Below are 18,423 nucleotides of genomic sequence, written 5' to 3' on the forward strand. Positions count from 1 at the left end.
GGGTGGAGGGGTGCAGGGAAGAAATTGTGCAACAATGAAAGAATGTGTTTAAAGAGAAAAGTGAACTTGGGCCAGGGGGTAAGGAGGAAAATGTGCAACAATGAATGAAAATCCATGTTTGCTGTAAACATTCATTAAAATATCAATTAAAAAAACCAAAAAGTAGTGACAAAGGAAATCCCATAACAACAACAACAAATCTGTCTTGGAGGATGTATAAACAGGATGCTCCTCCTCAGAGGCAAGAATGGTAAAATTTTGTCTTACATATGTTGAACATGTTGCCAGAAGGCTCTAGTCCTTGCGGGGTGGGGGAAGACATTTTGCTTGAAAAAGTCAGTAAAAAGGTGGAAGAGCCTCATTGACATAATGACTACAACAATAGGCTGTAGCTTACCCACTGACACCTAAGAACAACATCTGTACGTTAACAATTTAAGTTTTTATTCAAAACAAAGCTCTGACTAAAGCAAGAGAACAGTACTTGCGCTGTGATTACAGACATGGAGATGACAATAAAACAAGCAGAGATCATTGCTTTAGTGTTAGTCTGTGGATTGTGTGTCAGTCTACAGTCTTATCTGTCCACTTTGCGTACTTAGAGATTATTTACTTTGAAGTAAGGGAGCTCTCATGGCCTAGTGGCAAGAAGCTGCACTGCAATCCTGAAGGCATGTAGTTTGAGGCCGCCAGCTGCTCCACAGAAGAATGGACACTCTCCTCCCATGTGATGAACTGCTTCCAGAAACCCATCAGAAGGTCAGCTATGGGTTGGTTCCTACTCAACGGTACACACCAACAACAACATCAAAGGTTTAGGAAAGAACTGTTTAGAATAGAAACAGAAATTAACCAAGATGTTCTAATCAGTTGAATAATGTCACATTGCATTTGGCAACAAATAGAATTAGAAAAGGCCTTTCAAATTCTAAACTATTTTAAGTGGGAATGCTTCTGTATCACATCAAGTGCCTTTTATGTTATCATCAGGCAGAGCTAAATGACTTGCAACTGTATTTTAGCATATGCTACTTCAGGCTGAATTAGATCTAATAAGCATTTCACACAGTAACAACTGAAAACCTTATTCTTTTTTTTATACAATGCATATAATTTCTCTGCTAAAATTAAACAGGGATTTTCCACTTTCAGATTATACCTTATGGAAACTGCTGACTGAATAAAGCAAGGGAATACTACATGGTTTAAAAATCAAGAAAGGTATAAGTCAGCGTATTTAATCTGTATGATAAGCAAATAAGTTGAGAGGCTAGACTTTATGAAGAAGAATGTGGAATCAGGATGGGAGGAAAATTCACATAAAACCTGCATTATGCAAATGACAAGACCTTGCTTGTCCAAAGTGAAGAGGACTTGAAATACAGAAGATCAAGGACTATAGCCTCCAAAATGGACTATGTCTCAACACCAAGAAAAGAAAAATTTTGACCTCTAGGCCAACAGACAACATCATAATAAATAGGGAGAAGACTGAAGTTGTCAGTGATTTCATCTTGCTTGGATCCACAATCAACATCCTTGGCACCGGGAGTCAAGAAATCAAGACAAATTGCATCGCGTAAATGTACTCTGAAGGATTTCTCTAAGGTGTTAAGAAACAATGATGTCAATGTAAAGACTAAGGTGCATTTGATTCAAGCCATGATCTCTCTCTCTTTTTAAATATGACTTTATTCTAGTTCTAAACAAAAAGGAATGGGAATGACAGTACCAAACATGATTTTACCATGAAATATTATGATGTGACTGTAGCAGTCTCGCATTTGAAACTCAAGAAGGAAACAACTGCCTTCCCAAACAGCTAAATATGCAGGTTCAAAAAGTGAAGGGTTTTTTTAACTGTCACACTCACTCCGAAGTCCATTCATCTCCTTCAGCATCCCAAAGATGAGCACATGGTCTGTTAGCCAGACAGTCAAGTAGCAAATACACGGCACCACTAGCATCACAGGATGGTTACCTATAAATCTAGACTTCTGACTCCAGGTTCCAACCTGTTCTCTCACAGGTCATCAGCCTCATGCAGGAGAGCAGTTGTCTGTACAACCTCTAAATCATGCTCTTTATTCTACCAGTACTGGGTCCATGACAACTTATGGTGGGGCAAGAGCAGGCATGAAAACAAACTCTGAGTTAGGGTCTCCAATTAGTTTTCTAGGAAGCCAAAGAAAGGGCTTTTCAAAGTTGTAGTTAATCTTGGCAGAAATACCATGATACTGAAGATTCTTCTTTCAGTGGAAAACAATGGATAGTGCCAGAACTGTTCTGTTATTAATGTCCACTTTGTTGCCACACAACACAATAGGAATGTTTTCACATACTCAAATCAGATCCCTATGCCAGCTAAGCACATTCTCATAGGTAATAACTCTAGATGTTACATCAAACATTAGAATGGCACCCTGCACTTGGATATAATAGCCATCCTTCAGTCCTCCAAATTTCTTCTGACCAGCTGTACCCCACATACTGAATTTAATGGGTCTTCTGCTAGTAGGGAACATGAGGGGATGGACCTCCACACCCAACGTGGCTACATATTTCTTCTCCAATTCATCAGTCAGATGACATTTCACAAACATTGGTTTTTTAGTACCACCATTTCCCACTAACACAAATTTAAACTGTACCTTGGGTTCTTCTTGAGCGGCCATAGTGATAGTTCTTCCAGAAGCATCTGTGGGTCCTGCCTAAATCAAGGCAAGCAATTTTCAGATGTTATGCATCTGAAAGCTGGAAAATGACTAAAGAGGACAGAAGACAAATTGATGCCTTTGAGTTGTGGTGTTGGAGAAAGGTATAGAATATCTCATGAACTATAAAGCACAAAGTGGCCAAGGTGCTCCTTAGAGGTAAGGATGATAAGGCTTTGTCTCACATATTTTGGGCATATTATTTTAAAGGAGCAGTCCTTGAAGAAGGACTTCATACTTACAAAGGCAGAAGGTCAGTGTAAAAGAGAAACATTCGATGAGATGTATTGACACAGTGCCTGTAACAACAGACTCAAGTATATGAGAGATGAAAAGCATGGCACAGAACAGGGCAAGGTTCCGATCCATTGTTCATAGGGTAACTATGAGTTGTAGGTGACTCAGTGGCACCTAACAGCTATAAGAACGAGACCTTCCTACTGTAAAATACATATATGAATGATATAATAGACTCATAAGCAGAAAGGGAAACTTCAAGGAAGAGAATCATGGAGACAAACCATGGAGTCTATCTGCCAGGATCAGTAAGTAGCGAACAGTCTGGAGGACTAAGTGGCTCCCTGAAAGCAGGGTCAGTGACTGCATGGGAGCCTACAGGTAAGAGGCCCAAGTCTTGGGCCTCTTGTTGAAAAGGACAGCTGAATTGGGCCTATCCTCATTAAAACGTTTATATTGCATTTAAGTTAGCAGCCCACCAGATCGTGCAGTACACCACTAGGACTCTTTCATGAAGACATTCTTGTACTCATTGCTGTAGAGTCAATTTTGAGTCATAGTTGACCTTCGATTTGGTTTCTAAGACTATAAATCACATGGGAAGAGATTGCCCGTCTTTCTTCTACAGAGCAGCTAGAAGATTCTGCCTTTGGGTTAGCATTGCACCTCCTTACATCTAAGTCATCAGAACTCTTCTATTAAGGCTATTATTGAGAGCTAAGATGGGCAATCTCCTCCTGTGTGGTTAACAGCCTCTATAAATAGGATGAAGAGTCAGGGGTGAGCTGATTTTACTTTGGCGGTATATAACAACCACTAAGTGGTCTTAGGTTGTTAGCACCATCTGCTCCCAGCAGAGGCAAACATACACCGAACCCGGAGTAAAGAATGTCCTCTAATTTGATTTGACACAGCCACCACAGATAAAAACTTGCAGTGTGGTTCACAAGAATCATCAGTAAGTGAGCAAGACTTTTTTGAAAAGAATTAAAAAAACAACAGCAAACAACAAATTTAGATGGCTCATGGACTTGTTATATCTGAGCCATAAACAAAATGTTCAATGGTCTTGTGTGAGATATTTAAAACTGAAAGATGGCATTAAAAATGAACAAGCCTCATGTACTTTTAACTTGTTAGTTAAATTTGTGTCTTCTGGCTGCAACACTTCCATGATACATCTTCAAGGATATGAACATGTACGGCTAAGCACAATTGATAACAGTGCATCTAAATTCCAAAATCAATCTCTACAATAGTCATGTGTTTCCTATTGCCAAAGGGGCCCTTTAGAGTAGTGAGAGAAGATCTTCACCCTGAAACTTACAGTGTCTCTTTTCAACAGGAAGTAGCTAAGAGAATACACCATCCCCTTTTCCTTATGAATCAAGGTGAAGTCTCTCTCAGGGAGGAGTGATAGGGAATGGCAAAGGACACACTGACAAAGGAGATTAATCAGAACTGGCTTTGACAAGCAGTGTGGCAATTGGACAATTAAAACAGACTTTCAAGGTGGGAAAGAGGAACAAACTGGGGGGGACGGTAGAGAAAATAGTGCAACAATGAATGAATGGAAACCCAAAATCTCTGTAAATGTTCATTAAAATAAATAAAATTTAATAAAAAAATAAAAATTAACAAGCAATTGTAGGGCTACAAAGAACTGAAAAAGATCAAAATGAAACTCTAGAAGTGAAAACATTATCATACTCTACTTCAACAACCTGCCTTATGCAGATGACACAACCTTTCTTGCTGAAACTGAAGAAGACCTAAAGTTCTTGTCGCAGAAGGTCAAGGACTGTAGTCTTCAATATGGATTGAAGTTTAGCATCAAGAAGACAAAGATTCTCACCACTGGGCCAATTTGCAGCACCGTAATAGAGAAGAGATTGAGGTTGTTAACAAGTACAGCTTGCTCTAATCCATACTTAAAACTCTTAACATCAACAGTCAGAAAATCAAAAGATGAACTGCATTGGGAAAATCTGCTGTCAGGGACTTCTCCAGAGTGCTGAAAAGCAATGATGAGAGTTTAGAGACTAAGGTGCGCCTAATCCAGGCAATAGTTTTCACAATTACTTGCTATGCATCAGAGAGCTGGACAATGACTAAGGATGACAAAAGAAGAATCAATATCTTCGAGTTGTGGTGCTGGAGAAGAGTCTTGAACATAACATGGATCACCAAGGAAACAAATAGTTCTGTCTTGGAGGGAGTGAAACCACATCTCTCCTTGGAGGTTAAGATTTTGAAGCTCTGTCTCATCTACTTTGGGCATGTGACCAGGAGATACTGGTACTTGGAGAGGGACATGCTTGGAAGGGTGGAGGGACAGAGCAGGAGAGGAAGACCCCAGATGAGTTGGATTGATACAGTGACTGTGACAGTGGAGATTGGTGTACTGGGATTAGCGAGACTGGCTCAGGACAGGGCAGGGTTCAGAGCTGCTGTACATAGCATCTCTATGGGTTGCAGGTGACTTAACGACACATAACAAAAATAGCAACGGTCAATCAGTGGGTTAAACTATGTGAATTAATACAACTTAAGAGATAGCTTCCTAAAAGCATATCTGAAAATGAATACTAATACAACAAAAATGAAATACGTTAGTAGAAATCAAGGAAGACTAATTTGATATACAGTCTACTATACAGGCAATCAGATTCTCAAAAGGAAGTAGTAAAGGTGATTGTTGTTGTTATGTGTAATCAAGTTGCCTGCAACTCATAGCAATCCCTCTGAAACCTGCCCTATCCTGAGCCAGTCTCACTGACTCTGAAAGACCTACTCGTTACCCCAGTTACTGCGTCAATCCATCTCATCTGGGATCCTCCTCTCTTGTGCTGCTCTTCCACCTTTCCAAGTATCATGTCCCTCTCCAAAGACTGGTCCCCCTGGAAGCATGTTCAAAGTATGTGAGACAGAGCTTCAAAATTTTTGCTCCAAGGAGCAGCCTGGTTTCACCCTCTTCAATACAGACCTGTTTGTTCTCTTGGCAATCCATGATATATTCAATATTTTTCTCAAGCACCGCAACTCAAAGGAATCAATTCTCATTCTCTCATCCCTAGTCATTGTCCAGCTCTCTGAGGCACAGCAAGTAGTTGCAAAGGTCATGGTCTGGATCAGGTGCACCTAAGTCTCCAGACTGATATCTTTGCACTTCAGCACTTTAGAGAGGACCAGGTGCACTTTAGTTTCCATACTGATAATATTGCACTTCCGTATTCTGGTGAGGTCCCTGACAGCAGATTTCTCCAGTGTTATTCATCTTTTGACTTCCTGGCTGCTGGTATAATCAAGGGCTTATGTTAATGAAGGAGGAAGTTTGAGCTGCAATGAAGAAATTGTGGGGGGGAAGGCCCCATGAATTGACAGCATATAATTGACATATTTCAAACATTTCCCAGGACACAGTCACCAAATTATGCCAAGAAATCTAGAGGACAACCACCTGGCCAACTGACTGGAGGAGATCCATATTTGCTCCCATCCCCCCCAAAAAGTGCCTGGAAAGAGTGCAAAAATTATGGGACAATATCTTTAATATCACGTGCAAGCAAGATTCTGCTAAAAAGTATCAAAAAATGACCTAAACAGCACATCAACAGAGAACTACCAGATGTGCAGGCTGGGTTTAGAAGAGGCCATGGTACTAGGGATATTATAGCTAGTGTTAAATGGATCTGTCCTGAAAGCAGAGTACCAGAAGAAAGTTCATCTGTTTCATTGACTATGTGAAGGCATTTGACTGTGTGGATAACAATTAACTGTGGCTGGCTCTGAGAATGGGAATCCCAGAACACTTGATTGTGCTTCTGTGAAACCTATACTCAGACCAGGAGGCGGACGTCAGAACAGAGCAAGGAAACACTGCATGGTTCAAAATCAGGAAAGGTATAAGCTAGGGGTGTATCCTATCTCCCTATCTTTTAGATTTATATGTGGAAAAGGCAATACAGGAAGCTGGCCCCTATGAGGAGGAATGTGGCATCAGGATTAAAGGAAGACTAAGCAACAAACCTGTGTTATGCAGATGGCACAACCCTGCTAGCTGAAACTGAAGAGGACCTGAAGCACTTGCTTTAGAGGGTCAAGGGCTGCAACCTTCAATATGGATTGAAGCTCAACATTAAGAAGACAAAGATTCTCACCACTGGTCCAATTGGAAGCATCATGATAGACAGTGAATAGATTGAAATTGTTAAGAGCTTCAATTTGCTCGCCTCCACCATCAACTCCCTTGGTACCAGAAGTGGACACCTAACCTTATCAAAAAGTTGGACTGAATTTGGACTATTGGTTAGAATTTAAACTGATATAAATATTTTTAGAATGTAATTTTGAAAAATGAATGAAGAGCATTTTACTCAACAATTTACAGGAAATTTATCTTTAGGATGTTGTACTAAGCAAACAATCGAAGAATGTTTCCATTACAAAGCTATACATATCAATTATAGCAACAGAAATGAGAAACAATGTAAATATTTAACAATAACACAAACACCCTCTGCTTGATCAAATGATTAATCAAATGAATCTACTTTATTTCTAGTAACCCTCCATCAGTTTTTCCAGACTGTGAGTCCATGAGGAGGTGGCTGCCTAGCTTTATCTTCAGGAGCTGTTAATAGATTGGAACTGATGACCTTTCCTTTAACAGCCAGCACCCTACACATCAGGCTGCCAGACATCTTTATTTAACAATAAAGGGCTTGTTAAGTGTAACATGGTGCATTCTTATAAAGGAAATCAACATGATCAATGAAAAAATATTTTAATGAGGAAAATAACTAATCTTAAGGTTCAAAGTTTTAAAATGGAATATCCATAATGAGTCAATTTTGTTCTTAATCTTGTAGTTCGAGTAGCAATTGTCACACATTCAGCTTATTTCTTGGTGGTGGTGTTAGGTAGCATCAAGTTGATGATGTTCATTTTATAAGTCTAATTCAATGAACTAGTATCTCTATGGGCTACTAAAATAATACAATTTGTTACCTTACCTTTAGCTAGATTTCTCTGTCCTCTATGTAACTTCTATCAGTACTTTTCTCTTAAAAAAACAGAAAACACATCAAAATAGTCATCAATGCTCACTGTCTAGAAAGTTTTCAGGAGCTGTAAGTAACACTGGAGTAGATTGCCCATCTTTTTCAGATAGAGCAGCTGGTAGATTTGAACAACTTGCCTTTGGAATGGCATCACAACTTCCTACCACAAGGCCACTAGAGCTTTCTGATGATGTCAAGAAAGCAAGCTTTAATAAATTGTGTGTGTGTGTGTTAAATGACTATGTCCTTAGAAATGCCCTAGGTTTTAGAGACACATAAATATTTAGGGAAGAAATTTTATGACACCTGGACGTTACTTCAAAATAATACAAGAAGAGGGAGAAATAAATAGGGAAAGAGCTGAAAGAAAATTGATCATATGCATGTTTTTAGCTGTTAAAATTGAGCGATGAATACAGGGACATTCATAATATTCCATCAACTCTTGTATGTGCTTCAAAATGTTCAAAAAAGTGTTAGCATATGGGAAATATAAAACTGGATTCGAAGAATCCCATATCAATATAAATGTTAAAAAACTGAATATTTTAAATATTTTCCTTAAATTGAATAAAATAAACATTACAACATTTCAACATGCATATGTACTAGAATAAGAAATACAATTAGAACTGTATTAGGAATATACAAACATGGCAAAGACATTTGTTGTTGCTATGTGCCATTAAGTCAACCACAATTCATAGAAACCCTCTGCACAATAGTTCTAAATCCTGTCCTATCCTGAGTCAATCTCACTATCTCTGACACACATATCTCATTACTCCAGTTACTTTGTCAAGTCTCTTCCTTGGCTTCCTCTCCTGTGCTGTCCCTCCACCCTTCCAAGCATGATGTCTTTCTCCAAAGACTGGTTCTTCTTGGCAAAAGGCACAAAGTATGTGAGACAGAGTTTCAAACCCCTTGCTTCCAAGGAGCAGCTTAGTTGGATTCAAAGTGACAGCAATGAGTTTAACATCGTCAAATATCTAATTAAATGTTCAAATTTGCAAATTTGTCATAAATGTCACTTTTAGAGTCTGTTTAAATCAAACTTCTGCTTTGATCTTTAAAACTAATATTTCTAGTGATGGATATATATATATATATATAATTTTTATATAATAACATTTTTATATACAAAAAGTGTCACCAAGTAGTGGGATTGCGGGATTATATGGTATTTCTATATTTATTTTTTCCCACTACCCTTATCCTTGGAGGCAAGGATTCTGAGGCTCCATCTAACATACTTTGGACATGTTGTGAGGAGAAACCGGTCCTTAGAGAGGGACATCATGCTTGGGAGGGTGGAGGGACAGCGCAGGAGAGGAAGGCCCTATATGAGGTGGATTGATTCAGTGACTGGGATAATTGGGATGGGAGTGTCAGAGACAGTGCGACTGGCACAGGACAGAACGGAGTTTAGGGCTGTTGTACATAGGGTCGCTATGAGTCGCAGGCGACTCGATGGCACATAACAACAACAACAACACCCTTATCAACAATCTGCGTTATGCAGATGACACAACCTTACTTGCTGAAACTGAAGAGGACCTGAAGCACCTGCTGCAGAGGGTCAAGGACTGCAGCCTCCAATATGGATTGAGGCTCAATGTCAAGAAGACAAAGATTCTCACCACTGGACCAATTGGCAGCATCAGGATGGATGGTGAAGAGATTGAGATTGTACACAGTTTTAGTTTGCTTGGCTCCACAGTCAACAGTCTTGGCACCAGCAGCCAGGAAATTAAAAGGCACATTGCCATGGGAATGTTTGCTGTTAGGGACCTTTCCAAAGTACTAAAAAGCAATGGTGTCTTCCTGGAGACTAAGGTGCGTCTGATACAGGCCATGGTCTTTGCAATCACTTGTTATGCATCAGAGAGTTGGACAGTGACCAAGGAGGATAGAAGGAGAATTGATGCCTTTGAGCTGTGGTGCTGGAGAAGAGTATTGAGAATACCATGGACTGCTAGGAAAACAAATAGATTTGTCCTGGAAAGGGTTAAACCGGGTGGCTCCTTGGAGACAAGGATTCTGAGGCTCCGTCTAACATACTTTGGACATGTGGTGAGGAGAGACCGGTCCTTGGAGAAGGACATCATGCTTGGGAGGGTGGAGGGACAGCGCAGGAGGGGAAGGCCTTCTAGGAGGTGGATTGATTCAGTGACTGGGATAATTGGGATGGGGGTGTCAGAGACAGTGCGAGTGGCACAGGATAGAGCAGGGTTTAGGGCTGTTGTACATAGGGTCTCTGTGAGTCGCAAGCAACTTGGCGGCACATAACAACAACCCTTATATTATTTTATTGATTTAATTTTTTTACCATTTATTCAACTTTTTGATGAAATATCATACCTTCTTCCATAGTAGTTGTGTTAGGAATATGCCCTAAGAAAATCAGAGAAAAGGACCAAACAGATATGCAAACCTGTAACAATATTGCAGTGTTCATAGCAACATTATCCACAATAGCAAGAAAATGGAAACAGCACAATTGCCCATCAACAAACAAATGGTAAGAGTTTGGGTACCTTCACTTGAAAGAATACCATGAAGCTCTAAGGAACAACACATTCACAAAATACTACCTAGCGTAGGCAAGTCTGTCTAGAGGATATTATGCTGAATGAAATAACTCAGTCACCAACGGACAAATTATATAATACTGCCACTGTAGCAATGTCAGTTTGGGAACTAAGATGCATCTCATTCAGGCCAATCAGTCTTTCAACCACTAGCTATGCATCCAAGACCTGGACAATGAATAAAGATGATAGAAAACGAATTTACACCTTTGAGCTGTGGTGTTGGAGAAGAGTACTAAACATCCTATGGATGTCCAAAGGAATGAACAGGTATGTCTTGGAGAGGTTGCAGCTGGAGTTCACTTTGGAGGCAAGAATGATGAGGCTTCACATCACATACTTGGGACATATTGCTAGTAGATACTATTCATTAGAGAGGGACATGATGTTGGGAAGGGTGGAGGGTCAGTGAAGGAGAGGAAGACCCTCAATCAGGTGGATTGATACGGTGACTGCTGCAATGGGCTTTTGTGTGTCAGGAAGTGTGAGGATGGTGCAAGATAGAACAGCGTTCAGATCTCTTATTCATGGGGTTGCTATGGGTCATGCTCGGCTCAGTGGCACCAAACAACAAGGGGATGGGAGGGTCAGGAGAGTAGAGATAGAATGAAGAGACAATAAACACTTTAGAGGATCATGACAAGGTTAAACCTTGGGAGAATTGACAAAAGGACAATATGACAATTTCAATTAGCAAATAGGAACAGGATATGCTGCATAGATGTTCAAAAGGGAAAGAAGGAGGAGAAATGGAAGACAGAAGAAAGGGGAGAGAGGGAAATACAATGAGGGCAGCAAAGATTAGTGGACAGATGGTGCCAGAATAAAGGAATAAGCCTAGCACAATGGGGATTTGAAGGAAAGGGATGATCAATCATGAATAAGTATATAAAACACAATGTATATGAATGATTGCATAAAACATGATATATGACAAATGATAATTAAAAAGTATCATCAAGTAAAAAATTGATCTGCAACTTATTTATCTTAAATTAGAAGCTGGAAAACTTATTTTATCAGACTGGACAATAAATATAATTTTTATGGGACACATTTGGTCTCTGTTGCATATTTCTCTTTGTCTACAACTCTTTTAAAAATGTAGGAACTATTATTATATCAAAGACACAAGACAAGCCAAAGAGTACTAGATTCCCAGTTAGTTTGTAGTTTGCCAATACCTTTGTTGTAGCTTTGAGCCATCTAATAGACTGTTGTTGCTTTGAGCCACCTAAATGACAATGACTCATAACAATCTTATGAACAACAGATTGGAACCTTCCCCTATCCTGTGCCATCTTCTCAATAACTAAATTGCTCAAGTTCATTATTAACATAACTGTGTCCATCTATCTCCTCAGCTGGCCTTCTACTTCTCCAAGCATGATGTTTTCCCCCAAGGATTCAATCCTCCTGATAAAATGTCCAGGCCATGTGTGCCTAAGTTTCATGATCCTTGTAATCGAAAAACTGGACAATAACTAGGGATTGAGAGAAAGATAATTGATGCCTTTTAGCTGTGGTGCTGGAGAATAGTATTGAATGCACCATGGACTGTTAGGAGAACAAACAGGTTCATCCTAAAGAGGGTGAATCAGGCCACACCTTGGAGGAAAGGATTTTGAAGTTTCATCTTACATACTCCAGGCATGTTGCAAAGAGAGACCAATCCTTGGAGAAGAACATTGTACTTGGAAGGATGGAGGGACAGCACAGGAGAGGAAGACCCTCAATGAGAAGGATTGACTCAGTGACTATTGTAAAATGGGGCTGACATTAGATTTGGGGGGGAGACTGAGAAAGATAGGATAAAATACGTATACTGCATTGAAACAGATGAGGAAGAGAACCTTTTAAAAGGGATATATGATTAGATATTATTGTCATGACAGGAGTCCAGAATGAAGGCTGTGTAGTAGAGTGGGCTTGGGGGAGGGATTGTATAACAATGAAAGAATTTTTCTTTTACTTTTCAAAGAGAATAGCAAACTGGGGGAGATGGGTGGGCAGGAAGAAAAGTGCAACAATGAATGAATGAGTGAATGGAAATCCAAAGTCTCTTTCATTAAAATTAATAATTAATAAAGAAAATCTTTACCTTCAAGAAGCAATCAGGTTTCACCTTCTGCAGGACAGATCTGTTCTTTTCTCTTGGCTTTCCATTGTCTGTTCAAATCTCTTCTCCAGCACCACAACTCAAAAGCATCAATTCTTCTTCTGTACTCCTTAGTTGTTGTTCAGTTCTCAGATGCCTAGCAAGCAATTGAGAAGACCTAGGCTTAGGTCAGGCCCACCTTAATCCCTAGACTGACAATGATGCTCTTTATCACTCTAGAGTTGGCCTTGACAGCATATTTTCCCAAAGCAATCAAATCATTTGATTTCCTGACTGCTGATGCCCAGAATGTTGATTGTGGATCTGAATAGATGAAATTGTTAATAGCATCAATCTTTTCCCATCTATTTGATAACCGCCTACTGGCATGGCGGTGAGGATTTTTAGTTTCTTGATGTTGAAATATAATCCATATTGTAGCTTTTTTACCTTCTGCAGCAAATACTTCAAGTCCTCCTTAGTTTCAGTGAGCAGATTTTTGTCATATGTATAACACAGGTTGTTGATATGTTTTCCTCAAAACCTGTTCACATTCTTCTTCATAAAGTCCAACTTCTCAAATAATCTGTTCAGCATACAGATTAAAAAGATATTGAGAAAAGACACATCCCTGATGGCACTGTTTGCTTTATTTTGAACAATGCACTGTTCCCTTTCTCTGTTCATTCAACAGCTTCCTGGGCACTGTTTGGTATGCGTTTCCCATGCACACAATCAAGTGTTCTGGGATTCCCATCTTCTGAATGTTAGTCACAATTTGTTGTGATTCACACAAGTTTCTTTGCATAACCAATAAAACACAAATAGATATGTTTCTGCTAATCTGTTTTCAGCCAAGATCCATCTGACATTGACAATGATATCTCTAGTGCCAGAGTCTCTTCTAAACTCTGCTTATATTTCTGACATTTCTAAGTTGATGTACATTTCTAGTAGTTTTTGGATAATCTTCAGCAAGATTGTACTCACTTGTGATATTATTAATATTTTCTGATGATTTCCACATTATTTAGGGTCAGCAAGGCCAAAAGAAATCATTGATATTGGACAAAATTTTACCAGTTCTTCAGTATTCAGACAAGACTTAATTTTATTCTCATGAATTTAAACCATATTGATCTCAGTTTTCACCTTTTATATTAATCCTATAAAATTTGATTTGTCATATACCTTACATTTAATTTAACATAGTTTAAGTTTAAAGGAAAGCAAACATAAAAATAGAAACTTATTCAAAGATAAGGGAAGCTTGGAAAGACAGAGCAAAGTATTACAATGAAATAGACAAAGAGCTGGAGTTGGAAAATCAAAAGGGCTGAACTTCTTCTGCATTCCTTATGCTAAAATAATTGAAAAACAATTTCAGGCCTCAGTTGAAATACTTAAGGATGCGGAGGGCAGACTATTGACTGATACAGAAAGTATTCAAAGAAGAGGAAAGGAGTACACACAGAATCATTATAAAAAAGAATTGGCTGACATAAGAATTTCATACAATAACATATGACCAAGAGACAGTGATGAAGAAGGAGAAAGTTAAAGCTGCTCTGAAGGAAATGGCAAAAAAACAAGGCCCCAGGAATTGATGGAATACCAACTGTATATTTCAACACATAGATGTTACCTTGGACATGCTCTTGGACATTTCTTGTTCCAAGAAATCTGGAGGACAGCTGACTGGAAAAGATTAATATTTATTCCCATTGCAAAAAAGGATGATCTAACTGTGTGGACATTATTGAACAATATCATTAATATCACACACAAACAAAGTGTTGCTGAAGATTATAAAAAAATAAAACAAAAAAACCCTGGAACAGTACATCAACAGAGAACTACCAGAAGTACAGGCTGGGTTTAGAAGAGGCCATGGAAATAAATTCATTATTGTCAATGTCAGATGAATCTTGGCTGAAAGCAATGAATACTAGAAGAATGTCTGTGTTTCATTGACTATGCAATGACATTTGATTGTGTGGATCATAACAAATTGTGTTTAACCTTGAGAAGAATGGGAATCCCAGAACACCTAATTATGCTCATGTGAAACTGATACTTGGACCAGGAGACAGTTGTCAGGACAGAGCAAAGAAACACTGAATAAAAATTTTCAAAATCAGAAAAGGAATATGTCAGAGTTGCGTCCTGTTTCCATACTATTTCCATCTGTATGCAGGACAGATAATTTGGGGAACTGGTCTATATGAAGAAGAATGTGGCATCAGAATTGGAAGAAGATTCATCAACAACTTGGGTTATGCAGATGACATAACCTTGTTTGTTGAAAATGAGGACGACTTGAAGTGCATGATGCAAAAAATCAAGGACTATAGCCTTTATAATGAATTGAAGTTCAACATCAAGGAAACAGAGATTCTCACCATGAAAGATGGAGAAGAAATTGAGATTGTTAGCAATTTCAGTGAACGCAGCTCCACAGTCAACACTCTTTTTCAACTAGCATCCAGGAAATCAAAAGATGAATTGGATTAGGACAGATTACTGTCAGAGACCTCTCCAGAGTGCTGAAATCCAAAGATGTCAGTCTAGAGACTAAGGTACACCTCATCCAGGCCATGGTCTTTGCAATTACCTGCTATACATCAGAGAACTGAAAAATGAATAAGGATGACAGAAGATTTGATGCCTTTGAGCTGTGGTGCTGGAGAAATCTTGAACATACCATAGACTGCCAATGTCCTGGAGAAGATGAAACTAAGTTGCTCTCAGGAGGCAAGAATTTTAACGGTCTGTCTCACATACTTTGTGCGTGTTGCCAGGAAGGACCAGTCCTTGGAGGAAGATGTCAGGCTTGGAAGGGTAAAGGGACAATGCAGGAGAGGCAGACCCTGGATGAGATGAATTGACACAGTGACTGTTGTGATGGAGACAGGTGGTCAGAGACAGTGAGACTGACTCAGGACAGGACAGGATTCAGAGCTGTTGTGAGTCACAGGCAGCTAGGCAATACATAACAAGAACAACAAGGAGTCCTTTATACATCCTTAAGCAAATCTCTATACAAATGAAAGAGATAAGTAATGGGATTTTTGCCCACTTATTTCTCCTGCTTCGGTAATTTAGACTTCAATGATTTCTCCTTGGCATCAACAGCAAGAGATGATATATTTTGCTGGATGAGATGTGATACCACTTTGGAATTTCCTGAAAAAGCGTATTTTATGTTTGTTTGGGGTTTTTTTTTTTAAATAATAAACTGCATCCATAAGTATTAACTCTCTTGATTTTTATTATGAAAGTTGTATTTTCTATGATATTTATTTCTAGGTCTTCAGAAATTCAATAGGAAATCAAAGACTTTATAGTTTCTAAGTATTGTTCATTTTGTTTGTATTAATGAATATGTAGTCATTGACATGTGGCTACAAAATTATTTATTATGTTGTAAATGTGACACAGTATTTCTTCATTTGATTTGCAATAGTACACAAAATAATATTTGATTACTCAACTATAATTATATTATTAGGAGTAAGGGGGCACTTACGTTTTTAGAATTGATTCAGTAGTGCCTCGGTGGTATTAAGGATTTCACTCAGGCAGTATCTCCCCTCCTTCACCGTCACTATCACACATGAAAACCCATTGCCATCTAGTGGATTCTGACTCATAGCATATCTCTTAGGGCAGGAAAGAATTGCACCATAAGGTTTCCAAAGCTACAAATCTCTATCAAAGCCAGTTGTAACAGCTAGTACTGTCTAGCTGCAACCAACCTGTTTTCACCAGATTTTCAGAGGCAGGAAATCACATGGGGATTGATTGCCCATTTTCCCCCCACAGGATTTGAACCATGTGCCTTTAAGTGGACAGTGCAGCTCCTTACCACTACTAGGCCATCAAAGTTCCCAATGAAAACCAGTAGATAGCGATTTTTCCTCCCTAAGGAGCAACTTACGGGTTCAAATTACTGACCTTTCAGTTAGCACCTAAACTCTTAACCATATACCACCCAAGCTCCTTCCTTATTCCCAATTTAAAACTCTTGAACAAATTAACATTGCTCTAAATTCAAGGTCTTAGCCTGATACACCAGACTTCATCTCCCGAAGTTTCACCATTGATTGAGAACTATTCCATTTCCAGAATAATCCCTGTGGTAGCATGCCTTCTGCTTCTGTACAACCCTGCTGCAAGTTCCCTCCCTCCACCTCTCCAAGGCTGCCTGCATGGAAAATCCGCATTCATCCTTTAAAACTTTGTCTGATTCCTCCTCTGGCAAGCTTTCCCTGCCTCACACACAAATAGAATTAAACACACACACACACACACACACACACACACACCCATTTTTGTACTATTTCTGAACCATGAGCAGAGAGTTCTATTATCTAACATTTCCCTCAATGTCGTAATTATTTATTTACTTGTTGTCTGTCTGCCCTATGAAACTTGAGCTCTCTGATGTCAGGAATCACTCCTTACTAACCGCTGAATATCTCATGGCCAGCACTAGATCTAACACATGCCCTGCAAGTATTTGTAAGTCTCTTGAAACCAAAGGACATTTGTCAAGAAATTTACATTAAAAAAACAAACAAACAAACAACAAACCCACACCCTTGAATTACTTTACAAAAGGCTTACATTCACTTATTTTTCCATGAGAACAAAATGTGCAGGAATTTCACTGTTAAATGTTTAGCCTTGGGGTTGCACAGGGTAAGACAGTCAATGGTGGCAACATAGCAGGTAAGGCTGACATTGGGAGACACGTGGAGCATCACATAGCAGGGGGAACCCCTAGTATTTGCTGCTATTGAGCCAGTTCCCAAGCCATGGAGACCCCATGCGAGGCCATTGTGAGCTACAGCATTTTCATAGGCTAGATTTTGGGTGTATGTCATTTGAGCTCTGACCTCACCTTAGTCTGGAAGCTGTGTGGAAACCTATTCGGCATTACAGCAACACTCAAGCCTCCAGTGTACAGATGAGTGGTGGTTCATTGGCCAGAAACTAAACCCAGGTATCCCATAGAAGAAATCTGCCACTGCACCACCATTACCCCCTTAAGCAAACACTCAAAATTCATTGCTGTTGAGTTGAAGCCAACTCACAGCTGACCCTCCAGGCTTTCAGAGGCCGTAAATTTCATGGGAGGAGATTGTCCATCTTCTTCCATTGGAGCAGCCACTGGATGCAAACTCCTTGAGATACATAGCATCTCAAGCAACTGCCTATGGACAACTCCAGCAGAGGTCCCTAACAGAACACAAGAAACATGAAAATAACTCTCTTATATTCCTCAGATAGTCGGAAGGTGACAGAGATTGATTCCTTAATGAATTTGGTGCCTTGGGTGCTTCTGGCTGGGTCTCTTTATAAATGGAAAAAGCCATGTCTAGCCTAGAAACATTTGCAAAGTGAACAGTTAGCTCTGTTAATACTTGCTTTGGGCCAAGTAAGGCTCTCGCTCACTTTCATTATTCACAGCTAATTACATGACCGTGAACTTCAAACACCTCTTCTTTTGCCATATTGCCACAAAAGCAAAGTCAATCCTATCTTTCAGTTCACGGCTTTGGAGGTAAGGTTCATAAAATAGAGTACCATGTGTCAGCTTTACGCAGAACCTCTTGGAAAGCTAACTAACTCTCTCCTTACCTTTGAGCATAACTGTTTTCTAAAGATATTTCCTGTTTTACCAATAAGAGTAATCACATGAGACTCCCCCCTGC

At 39.3% G+C, this 18,423-nt stretch overlaps 1 pseudogene; it reads right to left on the reverse strand.

Annotated features, from left to right (window-relative positions):
- Nucleotides 1–2,023: 2,023 nt before the first annotated feature.
- On the reverse strand, nt 2,024–2,675 carry LOC102862434 (annotated as a pseudogene).
- Nucleotides 2,676–18,423: the final 15,748 nt, after the last annotated feature.

The sequence above is a fragment of the Elephantulus edwardii genome, unplaced genomic scaffold (genome assembly GCF_000299155.1).
Source record: "Elephantulus edwardii isolate Elephantulus edwardi_28Jun2011 unplaced genomic scaffold, EleEdw1.0 scaffold00090, whole genome shotgun sequence".
In the NCBI taxonomy this organism is placed as follows: domain Eukaryota; kingdom Metazoa; phylum Chordata; class Mammalia; order Macroscelidea; family Macroscelididae; genus Elephantulus; species Elephantulus edwardii.